The following is a 12,642-nucleotide window of genomic DNA, read 5'->3' as shown; positions in this document are numbered from 1 at the left end:
CAGCTTGGGGGAGCTGATTGCATTTCTCAGTGCCTGTTCCTTGTGCTACACGCAACCCTGTCAAGGGTTTTGTGTTCACAGTGTAAGAACTGGTAGGACGGTCTACCTTTTGCAGACAAATGAACGTCTTGATTTCGGAAACAAAACTGAATGTGAGCGTAACTGCCTTCTGGTTTAGTGCCCTGCAAACCCCTTGTCCCTGAAGAGCAGAGCAATCAGGGGGAGCTGTCAGTTCTCACCACTGTTATGGACATTGACTCTTGGCTAAGAGACACTGGGAGTGATGATGTGAAGGCAGGAGCCCACCTAAATGGCCATGCTTTCCTTGCATTGCGTGTATGGACTGACTTGCAAGAAGAAGGAAAATTTCCTTTTTCTGTAATTTTTTTTTTTTTTTAAGATGGTATTAAAAAGTTGCTATAGCTTAGTCCCTGCATGCCCACCCCATTTTTGAAATCATGGTGGTTTCAAAGCCTCTGGCAGACGGTGTTGAAGTAGATTCTCTAAGGGTGCTTTTGCCCTTGATATTGGTAGCTTGGTCTGCTTTACAGCTCTACACCATCTCAAAACTAGTTTATCTTGAAGCAGGTATTATTGTTACTGTAGTCCCTCAAGGCCTTATTGTGCTTGTCCCTGCACAATCACCATGCTTAGCTGGAGGCTTTCTCTTTCTGGAAAGAACAGTCAACAAAGCGACTTGCCCAAGGGCACAGAGCTGGTTGGAGGCAGCACGAGAGCAGAGCGTAGCTCTCTCAGCCACTGGACAACACTCCCTCCCTGCTCGCTCGCCGATCTCAAAGCTGGCCTAGCGCGTGTGTTGTTGACGTCGCTGTGGTTTCTACTTACTCACAACCCAGGAACGACCAAGTTTGTTGTTCTTGTAGCTTTGGAAGTGGAGAACAGCTAGAAACAAGTTGGGGCTTGACTTGTTCTATTTATAATTCGATGCACCTACAGCGCACGTGCCTGTAATGGCTGTAGCAAGCACAGCACCGTTTACATGTAGGGAGATAGGGGCTCCACCTCTCCATTGTCAAATCACACTGTGTAAATCAATGCAGTGCTGCTAGCAGATTCTCTTTGGGAGAGTCCGTCTCCTCTTCTGGCAAGCGGGTGATGCTTCATGTGGCTTTCAATATCATATTGATGCTTATGTAGTCTTTAAAAAAAATAGTAGCTACCAGCCAGTCAATTCTGCCCCTTTCCGTGTAGCAATCTAATGTCTTGTATGCATGGCCAGAAAAGCAGCCTTGAGTGGCTTCCCCAGATACAGAGCAATGGCAAATCCAGCTTATGATGTATGTTATCAATATGAATTGCCTACCCCTTTCTCCTGCTCCCTGTCTCTCCTGACAAGAGTAATGGAAAGTTAAAAGAATTATTTAACATATAATAGATATTTAAAGAAACACTTCTTCCTCTAAAGTATATGTGTGATTATTGACATCCTAAGGAAGAGCACTTTGTCTTTTGCTCCTCAATGATGGGAACTTACGGTGCTGTATATTACACCAATATAAAAGTTAATGTACTCGGCTTTAACACAGATATTTTACTGTTATTATCACTATTGAAAGCGACATCCATCACAGTGACGTGCACCCAAAAAGGAGAGAAAAAAAAAGCCTGGTGTGGTTATGTCTAATAACCCCAATTACAGAGCTCTTCTAATGCCTTTTTTATGATGGTTTTGCAGCTCTTGTGTTATTTCCCATTAGTGTGATTTCTCTCCTGTCTATAAATTTCTCAGGATTGCCTCTTCCCCTCCACTTTCTATAATCGCCATTTATTATCCATGTTTCCCATAAAACAAGGCTATAGGTGACAGAGATATTTATGCTGACCCAGATACAGGTGTAGCCCCAGTTTCCTCCTCTTCCCCCCGCCCCAGCAATAATGAGCTTGTCACCGTGTCAAGGAGGGTTTGTTAAAAGGTTCAGTCTCCTAGTGATTGGTGCTAAAAATAAAGTCTTGTTAGCTGGAGCTTTGCTTGATCAGGAAAGGAGCTCTTGGGGAAGAGGTACTGGGATAGACTGAAGACGTAAATGGACGGGAGGAAACTCCATCTCGTTGGCCCCTCGCCTTGCCCGGGCCTAGCTCCAGCCTGCGAGGTGACGCACCTGCAGTGCTTTCTGTTTGTGGTTTTCAGAGAAGGGTGGCTTCTCCAGCCTCGCTGCTATGGCCACCATGTAGCTGATGACAATTTTGCTTTCCTAGTTGGTTTCTGTGTGTGTGTTCTTACAGTGGGCCTTTCCCCTCGGCAGCTGAGCGCTTTGGCAGTTTCAGGCGAGGGCCTTGAAAGGCCGCGGTGCTGGTAAGCGCTCTTGGGTGCTGTGAGTGATGAAGAGCAGCCCTCTCGTAGAGGGGGCAGACACGGAGCAGTCCCTGGCTCGCTGAAGCCAAGGGATTGGAGATGATCCGCGCGGGGCTGTGGGCTGCTCTGCTGCAGCTCTTTCAAACCAAGCTTTGCGCAGTTGTGTGCGTTTGCCTAGGATCCACGGGGGATTCCCAGCAAGAGCAGCCCATTTCTGCCTGCCCGGGCTTGGAGACACGCGGCAGGGTGCCCTTGTCCCCTCCGCGTCGCTCCCGGGAGCAAGCACCTCTGTGATGTCTGTGTGAAGCTGGGGCAGCTGTGCAAGTGGGGGATACTGGGGAGTGCTCGGCTTAATGCCCGGCAGAAGAGAAAACCACTTTCTTCCAAAAGAGGCAGTTCGCTGTCTGTCTTCCCATTGCTAGGAGAGATGGGCGCTTTGGCCAAAACTGGTAAGCGGAGAGTGGGTTTCTCTGGCTCCACCGCTTGGGAACTGGCGCTTGCCTTTGCTCTGCTAGGAAAATGTCATTTTATAGCGAAGGACACCTCATTATCTTCTGTCCAAGAGAGAAATGCAGCTCGTACGGTAATTATCTCTGCCATCCTCTCTGCTCTTGTTCCTTACCACGTTAGCCCGCTTGTAATTAACCACAAAGCCTTCCCCCTCCCCTTCCTCCTGGTTCTTGCAGCTGTACTGTGCTGAGCGGCCAAGGCATGTTTGAAACAAAGCTCTGCCTGTACTTACTTATTTTGAACTGAGTTTAACTTTGCCCTTTGGTGAAAACCAACGGGAAAGAGCCAGCTCCCCCGAGCAGGTGAAGCCGGGGGCGGGAGCTGGGGCCTCGCCTGTCCGCCCTTGTCCTCGCCTCCCCTTTCCCAGTCCGACTGCGAGGACGCGAGCCTGGGGCAGGGACCCGCGCTGCGGGGAGACCTTCGCAAGCTGTCCGTGGTGAGGCTGCTCGGGCTGCCCGCCTGGTGCTGCTGGTGGAAGCATGTAGCCCCCTGAATGACCCCTCTGTTTCTCCTGCTAGATTTTTGTGAGGTGTGATCCGCAGCTCCTTCAGGGATTTTTTTCTTTCTTTACGTGTGTTGGGTTCTTGGTCCCCTCACTTTGGTTTTTGTCTTTGTTAGTGGAGAAAAGAATCACTGAAGAATAATGCTGAGCCTGCTTCAGTAAAAGCTGGGCCTTGGTTAGTGATGGGAAAACTTGCACCGAATGCCATATTATGAATGGACTGTTCGATTGATTCTCTCATTACACCGTGAAACGTAGTTCATACCACAGATACGTAAAGCTGTTATAGATGTGGATATATCCAACAACATAAAGGAGGCAAAAGCGTTTCTGAAAGCCCCTCAGCGGCCTTTGGTCTGGACATCCTTCAAGACCAGAGGTTGACTGAGTTTAGCTGATCCTTCCCAGGAAAGGGCCTGTTCTCTCCGTTGTGTTTTTGCTGCCTCAGCCCACAGCAATGATGGGAGAGCGGTCAGAGAAAGGAGAATTGGGGATTGCTGCTTATTATCCGTCATCCTTCTGAGCCTGATCCTGGGACTGCACCTTGGCATGAGATTTGTTACGTGACTGCGGCTGTGCCAGTGGCAAAGCCAAGGACGGTCTCATGACAGCCACTGCGGAGCCCTGACGAGGTCCGGATGCTTCTGTCAACCTCTGACTCCACAGAACAGGAAACTCCGTCTTCCCCCTCTCTGAGGGGCCAGGAAACCAGCAGAGGAAGAGAAGTCAGCGTTCGCAGACAAGAGTCAGCAAGAATAGGTGGGCTGGGAGGCAGCTGGGCTGATCTCTGCTCAGCTCCGGGCTCGGTGCGCGCAGCTCGTCGCCTGGGTTCGCAGGGCCCAGCAGTCAGCCCTGTGCTTCGAGACTGGAGCTGCCGAAGCTCCCTGGCCCTCTGATCTGCAGCCGAAGGAGGGTGCTGGCAATGGCCTGCTCCGGCCTCTGTGCCAGGGAGTCTCCAATCCGGCTCAGACCACCATGGCTGTGAGGCCTCATGCTGCCAGCTGCCTGTTTGGGTGAGGGAGGCTCTCTCCATGCTGCAGGATGTTGAGCAGAGGAAGGAAACATCTGCAGGCCGGGTGGCTGCCTGAACTTCCCAAGCAGTCAGTGGGGCTGTATGACAGCAGCAAAGAGTATATAGTTACCATATGTGCTCACATAATGGCAGTAAATTTCCCCTCATTTTCCCTTGCCTCAGATTTTTTTCCTTAACATGGCAAACCATTGTGAACATCTAGCCCAAAACTACAAAGTGCTGCTGCACGCTCCCAGGCACACAGCATGGCCGTTACGTACCCGTGGCCCGTGTGTTTGGAGGAGCGGCCAGGGAGATTGGCTATTCCGAAAGGTTCAGAAGTCGGCCGAGTCCCCAGCTTGCACTGAAAAGCCTCTGAGGAAGCGGGATCAGGCACCTAGTGCTTCTCTTGCCTTGTGAAGCCTAGTGCTGCTCTTTCAAGAGAGAAAGGAACTGAAGTGACTTAACCCAGCCATAGGATAAATTGACTCAAAACCCGTATAGCACTGGCTTCTCTCACGACTATGGGGGGGTTCACGTTTTTAGGCCTTGAAAGGCATAAGCAATGACAATTGGGACAGACAGATGTTTGATAGTGGCCTCTCTGTACAGGATCTGCCATTAGGTTTCTGAGCCCAGGAAGGAAGAGTTGTTAGTGGGTTGCCGGACGGTTTCAGTTTTTCAGGGAGATTAATTAGCTAGCATCCACTGGACTAGTCTTGGCACCTGAGAAGCAAGTACTTACAGCAACAGACGAGCAAACAGTTGTCCCCTCACGAGCCCGCTGAAAGATTTCGGTGGACTGGAAATGGACTCGGGTCCTTTATACCTAAATGTTCTGTGCTGACATATATTATCTGCCTCAGTTCTTGAGGGGGGGTCTTTTAGCTTTTGTGTAACGGGCATACAGGTGTGCTGAGGGAGGACTGACCTGAGTTTGGGTATGTTTTCAGGATCCCCGGCCTTGCTAAGGAACACCTCTGCTGACAACTTCACGGTGATTCCCTCTCTTCCTGCCACAGAGGAAACTCTTCCGAGCCTGAGGACAGTCACCCATTAACATGGGACTGCAGCTGGGATGTGACTAGAGAGAACCGCTTGTGCTTGTCTCCTGGGAGCTCCCACAGCTCCGTGGAAGAGTTTTCGACAGCCACCAGCCAGTAAGTCCTTAGAGTACAAACTTCTTGGGTCACGCACTGTACAGATCAGTGCCACGTGTCCTGTTGGGCCTTAGTGAATGGGAAGTGGCATCTGGAAAGGCTATAAACTTGACTGTGCAGAATTTGGTGGCGCTGAAGGAAACAAATGGATTTAAAAACTACTGTCCTAAGCCACAGCTTGATTTGGAGATGTCATCCTAAAATGGGTGCTTCGGCCAAACCGAGGACTTAGGAAAAAAGAATAAATAACGTCTTTAAAAGTTTCAGAAGCAAGAGGTTCAGTGACTTCAGAGCTTCCTATGCACTGGAAAACTCCATGGCTTGCTCTGAGAAATCTGTACCTAGTGCTGTTGCACATGGACCTGTCTGTTCAGTTCCTCACTCATGGGCAGTGAGGTTTAGCTCCTTCCCTTTGTGCAAGTCTCCTCTTGTTTCTTGTGCCCATTTGTGACCTTCTTGGGAGGGCTGGAAGCCCCAGGGTTTTCCCTTGAGGGATTATTGCTCATGTGTGAATAAGATGTTTACTCTTCCCTGTAATTGCATAGGGCTTGAGCAGTGCCAAACCCTAACTGTGCTTCCTTCCCATCTCATTGCTTTCATGTAGAGACATGGGTGTGTGAATTGCTCGGGGAGGTTCGAGTTGTGGCATGATAAGCTCCATCTCTGGGCACTTTCCCAATCCATTTTGTTTGGAGCAGCTTCTGCTTCTTGTCCGTTTGTTGCAATCCCCAAAATCCATCAGGGTCTCCTGGCCTTTCTCCACTGCTCTACCCACCTCAGGGTCAAAATTTGCTGAGGAACTAGCTACTGCTTTTGAAACCAGAGGACAGACTTCCCTTATTCCTTATTATTATGCTTTGAAAAATGGGGAAGTTTAGAGCAATAGAAGAGAAGGGAGCATGGGTCCCTTCCAGTATTTATTTTGTTTATTGGAAAATAAAAATATTTACCAGGCTGCTTTCAGAAGCCAGAAATCCATAAGCTTGGTTTTCATTAAAAAGGCACTCATGGCTTTTCTCTTGAGGATATAGTGACATTTTTCAAAATCTTCTGTGCACAATAATTGCGTTTTTTTTTTTTTATTATCAAATTTAGTTCTGACTTTGTGACCACAATAAAGTTTAGGAAACTATTATTTATTATGGGTTAAAAAATATTCTGTGAATCTAGCTGCTTTGCTTGACTACTAGATCATACTGTGAATCTTTTTCCTATTGCAAACCAACATTGTAGATGCTGCTTTCAGACTCTGTGGGACGTTCCCAAAATGCCCTGGAGAGCTATTGTCTCTAGCATCCATTGCACAGCTTTGTTGCTAGGGCCCCAAAAGAGAAACCTATGAATAGATGCTACAGGGAGAGAAATAAGGGGATATGTGATCCCTCTTCTTCTTCAAAGTCTGTCTCTTGTTTGCTCTCTTCCCCAAACTCCAGAAGGGGAAGTGTTTGCTTCTGATGTTTTGGCTTTACTTTGTTCAGAGCTCAGTGTTGGTTAGGAGTGAGGGAGTAAACTTCTCTCTGTCCCTTCCCTTTTTTTTTGAAATTTCTGTTCTTTGTAGCGCTTCAGAACTGAAAGGTAGAGAGTCCTGATGAGGATGTTAAAAGTCCTCCTGCAGAGCTGGGACTCTGTTACACACAAGCTCTGACACAGCCATACTAGGAGACTCCAGAGGCCACTTAGCGTTTCATCAAGGAAGGAGAGAAGGGGGACAGAAGTAGGTTCCTCCTCAAAAGAGGACTCTTGAAATATCTATTCTTTGTTTTGTTGGTAGAGAGGTGACCCACAGGGGCACCAAAGAAGATCTGGCGTCACTGTAGCCTTGTCACTAGCTCCCTAAAAGCATGGGAGCAGAGAATCAGTGGAATACACAGAGGTTAGGTGTCCTGTGGGTCTTGCGTCCCTTGAGTACAGGCCCAGTGAAGCTGCTCACGCGTCGCGTCGGTGTAGATCACGTGCGTCTATGTAGGGGCACGTACCCCCTAGAACAGAGGGACCGCTCGGCTTCTGGGCTTGATTTGCTGCTGACACTGGGTAGGTATGGCTGCCTTCTAGGAGCTGAGCCGCTGCAGTCAGGTGGCTGATCAGCCTGCAGGACATGTGCAGCAAGACCCTTTCTTTGGCCAGAGAAGTCCTCTGGTATCCTCTGTGGTACCTGAGAGATGTTAAGGTTATATTAACCAAAGAACCCCTGCATAGACTTTTTTCTTCGTCTTTTCCCAGATGGGGAGCTCAGACATTCTGAGGGGCTGTTGCCTTTCCATTGTCCTAGGACACGTGGTGGCATTTCAGTCCTTGAAGGAGGGCAGCTGGTGGCTGCCTTAACCTACCAGGGAACATAGTTCATCACTGATTTACAGTAAGACCAGAGAATTTCTAAAGAACATGCCAGAAGTCAGCTGCAGTTATGGATCGTAAGGCAGAAGCGATCAAGTAAAATCCATGGTGTCATACAGGAGGGAAATGTGAGCTGCTCTTAATCCTAGCAGAGGTGCAAATGACTGAGCAAGATGGAAGACCAGAGAGGAAAGATCATAAACGCATTTGTCTATTTCCCATTTGTCCCTGTAAAAAAGTCTTAAGGCATAAAATGATTTTGAAAATCCAGTTTCCTTTTCAGTTTATGGCCTGAACTTCCATAACTACATGTGTAAATAATGCATGAAATGTCTTGACTGTTCTCCTGCATGGTAAACTGCCACAGCCAGTGTAATTACTTGCAAATACCGTGTTTAACAGCAAGAGAAAAATTGGTTTTGCTTGCTATTTATTGCATTTCACTCAGCTTAGCCACTAGAAGCAGCTTGAGTCAGCTTTGCTTCATCTCTCTCACACCCTTAACCCAAAGCTACATTGTTCAGGTTCCTAGTAGAACTGGTTGGGAATCTTTTGATGAAATAGTTATTTGCTAGTAAGTGCTAAGTTACGTAGCTGATGACTTTTAATGGAGAAATATCAATTTTGTTTAATATTTTTGCAGCCAAGACAGAATTCTTGTGCTACTTCTTGCATACAGAGACACCTGCTCTCTCGAGTACAGACCCAGGATCACATGCTCAAGCATATGAAGGTATGAAAGTTCCTACGTCCAGATCCAGGACTACAGATATTTAGCCTCTTCCCCTCTGAGTCTTGGATGTTGGCTCTTCTTGGATACACATGTGGGGTTGGGTATGCTCTGAGAAGTGGGAGCCACTTTTTCTTTCTCCTTCAGTATTTTAACAGGGTTTGAATTTATTCCACATTGAATGGTGAAATAATCACTCCCTGAAATATTTTGCAGAAATGCAAATATTAATTCTCTGGACAACTTTGAATTCATAACCCTGAAAGAGGTAATCCATCCAAGAGATTAAGAGGGAAAAATGGCATCTGCCCTCAGATTGTGAAAGTTTCTGCCTCTAAGGGGGCTATTGGAGACTCCACTCAAGTCCTGCTCGTTGTTGCTACTTGCAATGGGCCAAAATGCTTCTTGCCGTGATTGTCTGGCTGCTCTAGGGAGCCAGGCTGGACAACTGTGTGAGATTGTAGCTTTGATTCAGCAGTTTGTGTCGTGATTTGGGGCACTGGTTACCAACTGAAGCATGAAAGAAAGCTGGGATTGGGATTGTAGAGCCTGGTTGTGCTTGAAAGTTTGCTGACACATGGGCAACTGGGCGAACGGTTTGCTACAGTTCCTACGTTCCCATTTGGGCAAGGCTCCTGGTTGACAGGAGTGAGCGCAGCTGGCCTCTGCAGTGGAGTCTTGCCTTTTTTTATTTGTAGAGGTAAGAACTGTACTATTTTAACTTTTTTGATGAGAAATAAATCTTTCACTACAAAACAGAGAAGCACTCTTTTTTCTGTTTGTATATTAACACCTACAAACTGGAAATGCCAAATCTCTTGCTATTCCTGTTTCCCCTATGATTTGTAGGGAGCTGACTTTGCTCCCCCATGTCCCCAGCTTCACCAAAGGGCTTTGTTTGCAGCAGAGCTTTGTGATTTGGATTTAGGCACAGACTGTTTGAAGCTCAGGTGTAAAACTTAGGAGGATTGATTTTGTTTTGTTTTTCCTTTTTAAAGGAGAATGGGAAACTGGGAGTCCAGGCTGCCAGAATCAATTGGACCGACTTGCATATCTTTTCTCCTGAAGCCAGCTGAGAGTTTTAAACCATCTTTAAATCAAACCTTTGTGATTAAGATTTACTGAGAGCTTTTTACAAATGAAATACAAAATCTAGTGCTCTCCATGTGGAAGACAAATTCTTGAATCTGGCTGCTTGTGCATTAACAGAAATGTGGGGCTTTCAGGTATATATTTATATACACGTGTTGCTGAGTCCTGTAGCAGTGGCAGGCGCTTCCAAATGGCCCTGTTCAGAAAGGAGGGGTATCTCAGCCTTTGAAGGCAGATCCTGTAAGCCTTGTAGAAATGGGTGAATGGGACAGGTACCTATAAATATAATGAGCTAGTTGTCCACGCAGAAGAACTACAATCTTGCTTTATAAATAACAGCAGCCTTTTAGGTTTCCTCGGAGGTCTGGCAGTCTTACAAATGGAATGCACTGCTTGTTGCCTGAGATCAGAGTTCAGAAAGCTGTCCGTGAGTGCTGTTGGCTCACTGTCTTTTTTCCCTGCCCCTATTCTCTCTCTCTTCAGGGGGGTTGCTTGGGTTTTTTTGCTTGGTTTGTTTGGATTTTTTTCTGTTACTGAAGCACGCACCCTGGCTAGCCTGCTGTCTCTCACCGCTGCTTGCTGAAGATGAATGATTAATCAGGCCCAACCTGATAAAATTGTGCAAGCTAGTCACTAAAGTTAATCAGACCAAAAGGAAAGAGAGGATGGAACGGAAAAACAAAAACAAAAAGCCCCAGAGCTAGTTCTAATTTTTGAACCTCCCCTGGGAATTGAAAAATGCATATATAATGTTCTCAGCCTGGGTTCGCCATCCTCCTCCAGCCCTCGTTGGGAAATCTGAGTGCAACCCAGGCAATCAGTTTTAAAATGCAACTTCCGATGTTGCAATGCAGAAGAACATGATTCAACAGGACTCTAACTGCAGTCTGACTGCTCATTCATGGCGCCTTATTTGTTAATAGTGCTGGGGAGCAGGCGGCTGCGGTTGCAACCTGCTAATCACTTCCACTCGGATTTGTTGTGTCACCCCAGCAAGGATTGAGGTGAGGGGGCCGGGGAGCTGCTGACATGAATCATGTGGTGCTCTGCTGTGTAATTAGAAAGGAGCTCTGTGGTTCTCTGTGCGCTGGTGAGATTTCTCAGGCCTGAAACATAATAAAGACTTCCACCCACTTTCGCACTGAATTAGCATCATCCTTGGTGATCCTGAGGGAGGCTGAGCGCTTGCTGGAGGCCTGGTTGCTCTGGAATCAAGGAGAACTGGGGTACCTCCAGGCTGGGCAAGGCTGATACCTAAGTCACTGCTGTAGCTGGAAGGACAGAAGAAGGAGGAGGCAGAGCTGCACATGGGAGCCTTAGGAGGAGAGGGTTGCTCTGTGCGAGGGCCATCACTCCCTGCTGTGGCCTGCGTGCGCGGTTGCGATAGTCCTGCTCATGTGGGCGCATGTGACTGAATGGAGACGGAGTTGCACAAGCGCCTGCAATGGGGTGTGCCTGCTCGTTGCGATGCTCAAGGGGTTCCCAGGGTGCTTTCTGCCGCCTTGCTGGCGCTAAAGAATGTCCTTTAATTTCTCTTAGCTGGTTGTAGCAGTTAGTTGGCTGTTGGATGCTATGCATCGCTTACTGACTTCAGGCACAGCAGGGCCACAGGCCCCTCTTGGTTAAGTGGGCTGCTGGGGGATAGCGAAGGAGAAGCACGGTTACAGTCACCTTTCACTGTTTCTTTGCGTCCTTGGTGCTCTCGTCTCCAGGAATTACACTGAGCTGTGAGCGAGCATGAGGAAATGTGTTAAGCCTTGAAGCCTTCACACCACCAGTGGCCTCATTCCAGAACGAAGAGCCTAATTAATCAGTGAGAATGCTTAAAGGGATTTCATCCAATTATCCTGTGGTTCTTCCTGGCCTCTGCGTCCCCTTTACGACGGAGAGGCATTTCTTTAGTTCAGTTCAGTTCAGTTTTGGTGTATTTGGTGTTTAAGAATATGTTATCAAAACAGCAGCTCCACGTGAATTTAATTTAGAATTAAATTACAGAGACACTGTCAGGATTAAAACCACACACCAGATCCTCAGCTGCTGTGAATCAGCAGCAGTCCATTGATTTCAGCAGGACAGTGATGATTTATTCCAGCCAAGGATCTGGCCCATCCTTGTTTAAAAGGAAAACCCATTTCCTCACCCTGGCTACCGACACATTGCATATTAAGACGGGAAGTATCTAAACCAGCTCCTTTTACTTTTCACCACTTGTATCGTTTTATTTGTGTTTTGCACTGCACTCGTTCTGTGCTGGGGCAGTGAAATTTTCGTTTTGGAGATAATTTCATTCTAAGGCTCATGAGTCTTGGCACAGCTGAGTTTTGTGAGGATGGGTTTAATGTTGCACAGAATATGAAAAATGAGATTATCTTCTACAAAATAAGGCTTTTGGCTGCAGTATTTTAGTTCTTGTTGCAAGCAACATTCATATTAAACATGGGAAGGGGGGAGTCTCCTACTGTTTTTTATTCTTTAAATAGTGCTTCAAGAAGCCAAGGGTTGATGTGTGATTGCACTCTTCAAGTCAGAGAGCACCTAAAGAGCTGGGTACCTCTTGAGACGAATAAGAGGATTTTAGGCTGGCTCTTGAACAATTTCTCTGCAAGAACTACCTTTCATGGGCTAAATGAGAGCCATTTCATTTTTGCCAACAAGCATCTGCTTTCCACAGCGCAGCTTTTTTCTGTTGGTGCTGTTGAACGGCTTTGTTTGAATGCCACAGACGTCAGCTTCCTTACCGGCTGCCTGCCTGCCTTAGGAGGGCAGACACGATGGCCTGTGGGAGAGGGAGTCCGGCTTTGATTTCTGATCCAGGCTGTCCCAAGAGTTCTTATTCCTGGCTTGGGGTGGGGGGAGCCCAGCTGTGTATCAAGAAGGTCCATGTATTTGACAGAAATCCTGTTAAAATTTAGTGGCTTCTGCCTAGGTCAATATTTAGACCTCACCACCTTCTCACAGCAAAAGGAAGAAAACCCCCTTTATAATAGG

The 12,642-nt window shown here is 47.3% G+C and overlaps 1 long non-coding RNA gene across 1 annotated transcript; it reads left to right on the top strand.

Annotated features, from left to right (window-relative positions):
* Positions 1–2,708: 2,708 nt before the first annotated feature.
* Positions 2,709–10,788, top strand: LOC138069205 (uncharacterized). The gene is made up of 4 exons (XR_011144020.1): positions 2,709–4,339; positions 5,292–5,498; positions 8,476–8,565; positions 9,561–10,788. It is a non-coding gene; the product is annotated as an uncharacterized lncRNA (long non-coding RNA).
* Positions 10,789–12,642: the final 1,854 nt, after the last annotated feature.

The sequence above is a fragment of the Struthio camelus genome, chromosome 14, assembly GCF_040807025.1.
Source record: "Struthio camelus isolate bStrCam1 chromosome 14, bStrCam1.hap1, whole genome shotgun sequence".
Taxonomy (NCBI): Eukaryota; Metazoa; Chordata; class Aves; order Struthioniformes; family Struthionidae; genus Struthio; species Struthio camelus.
This window is presented reverse-complemented; position numbering and strand designations above follow the sequence as displayed.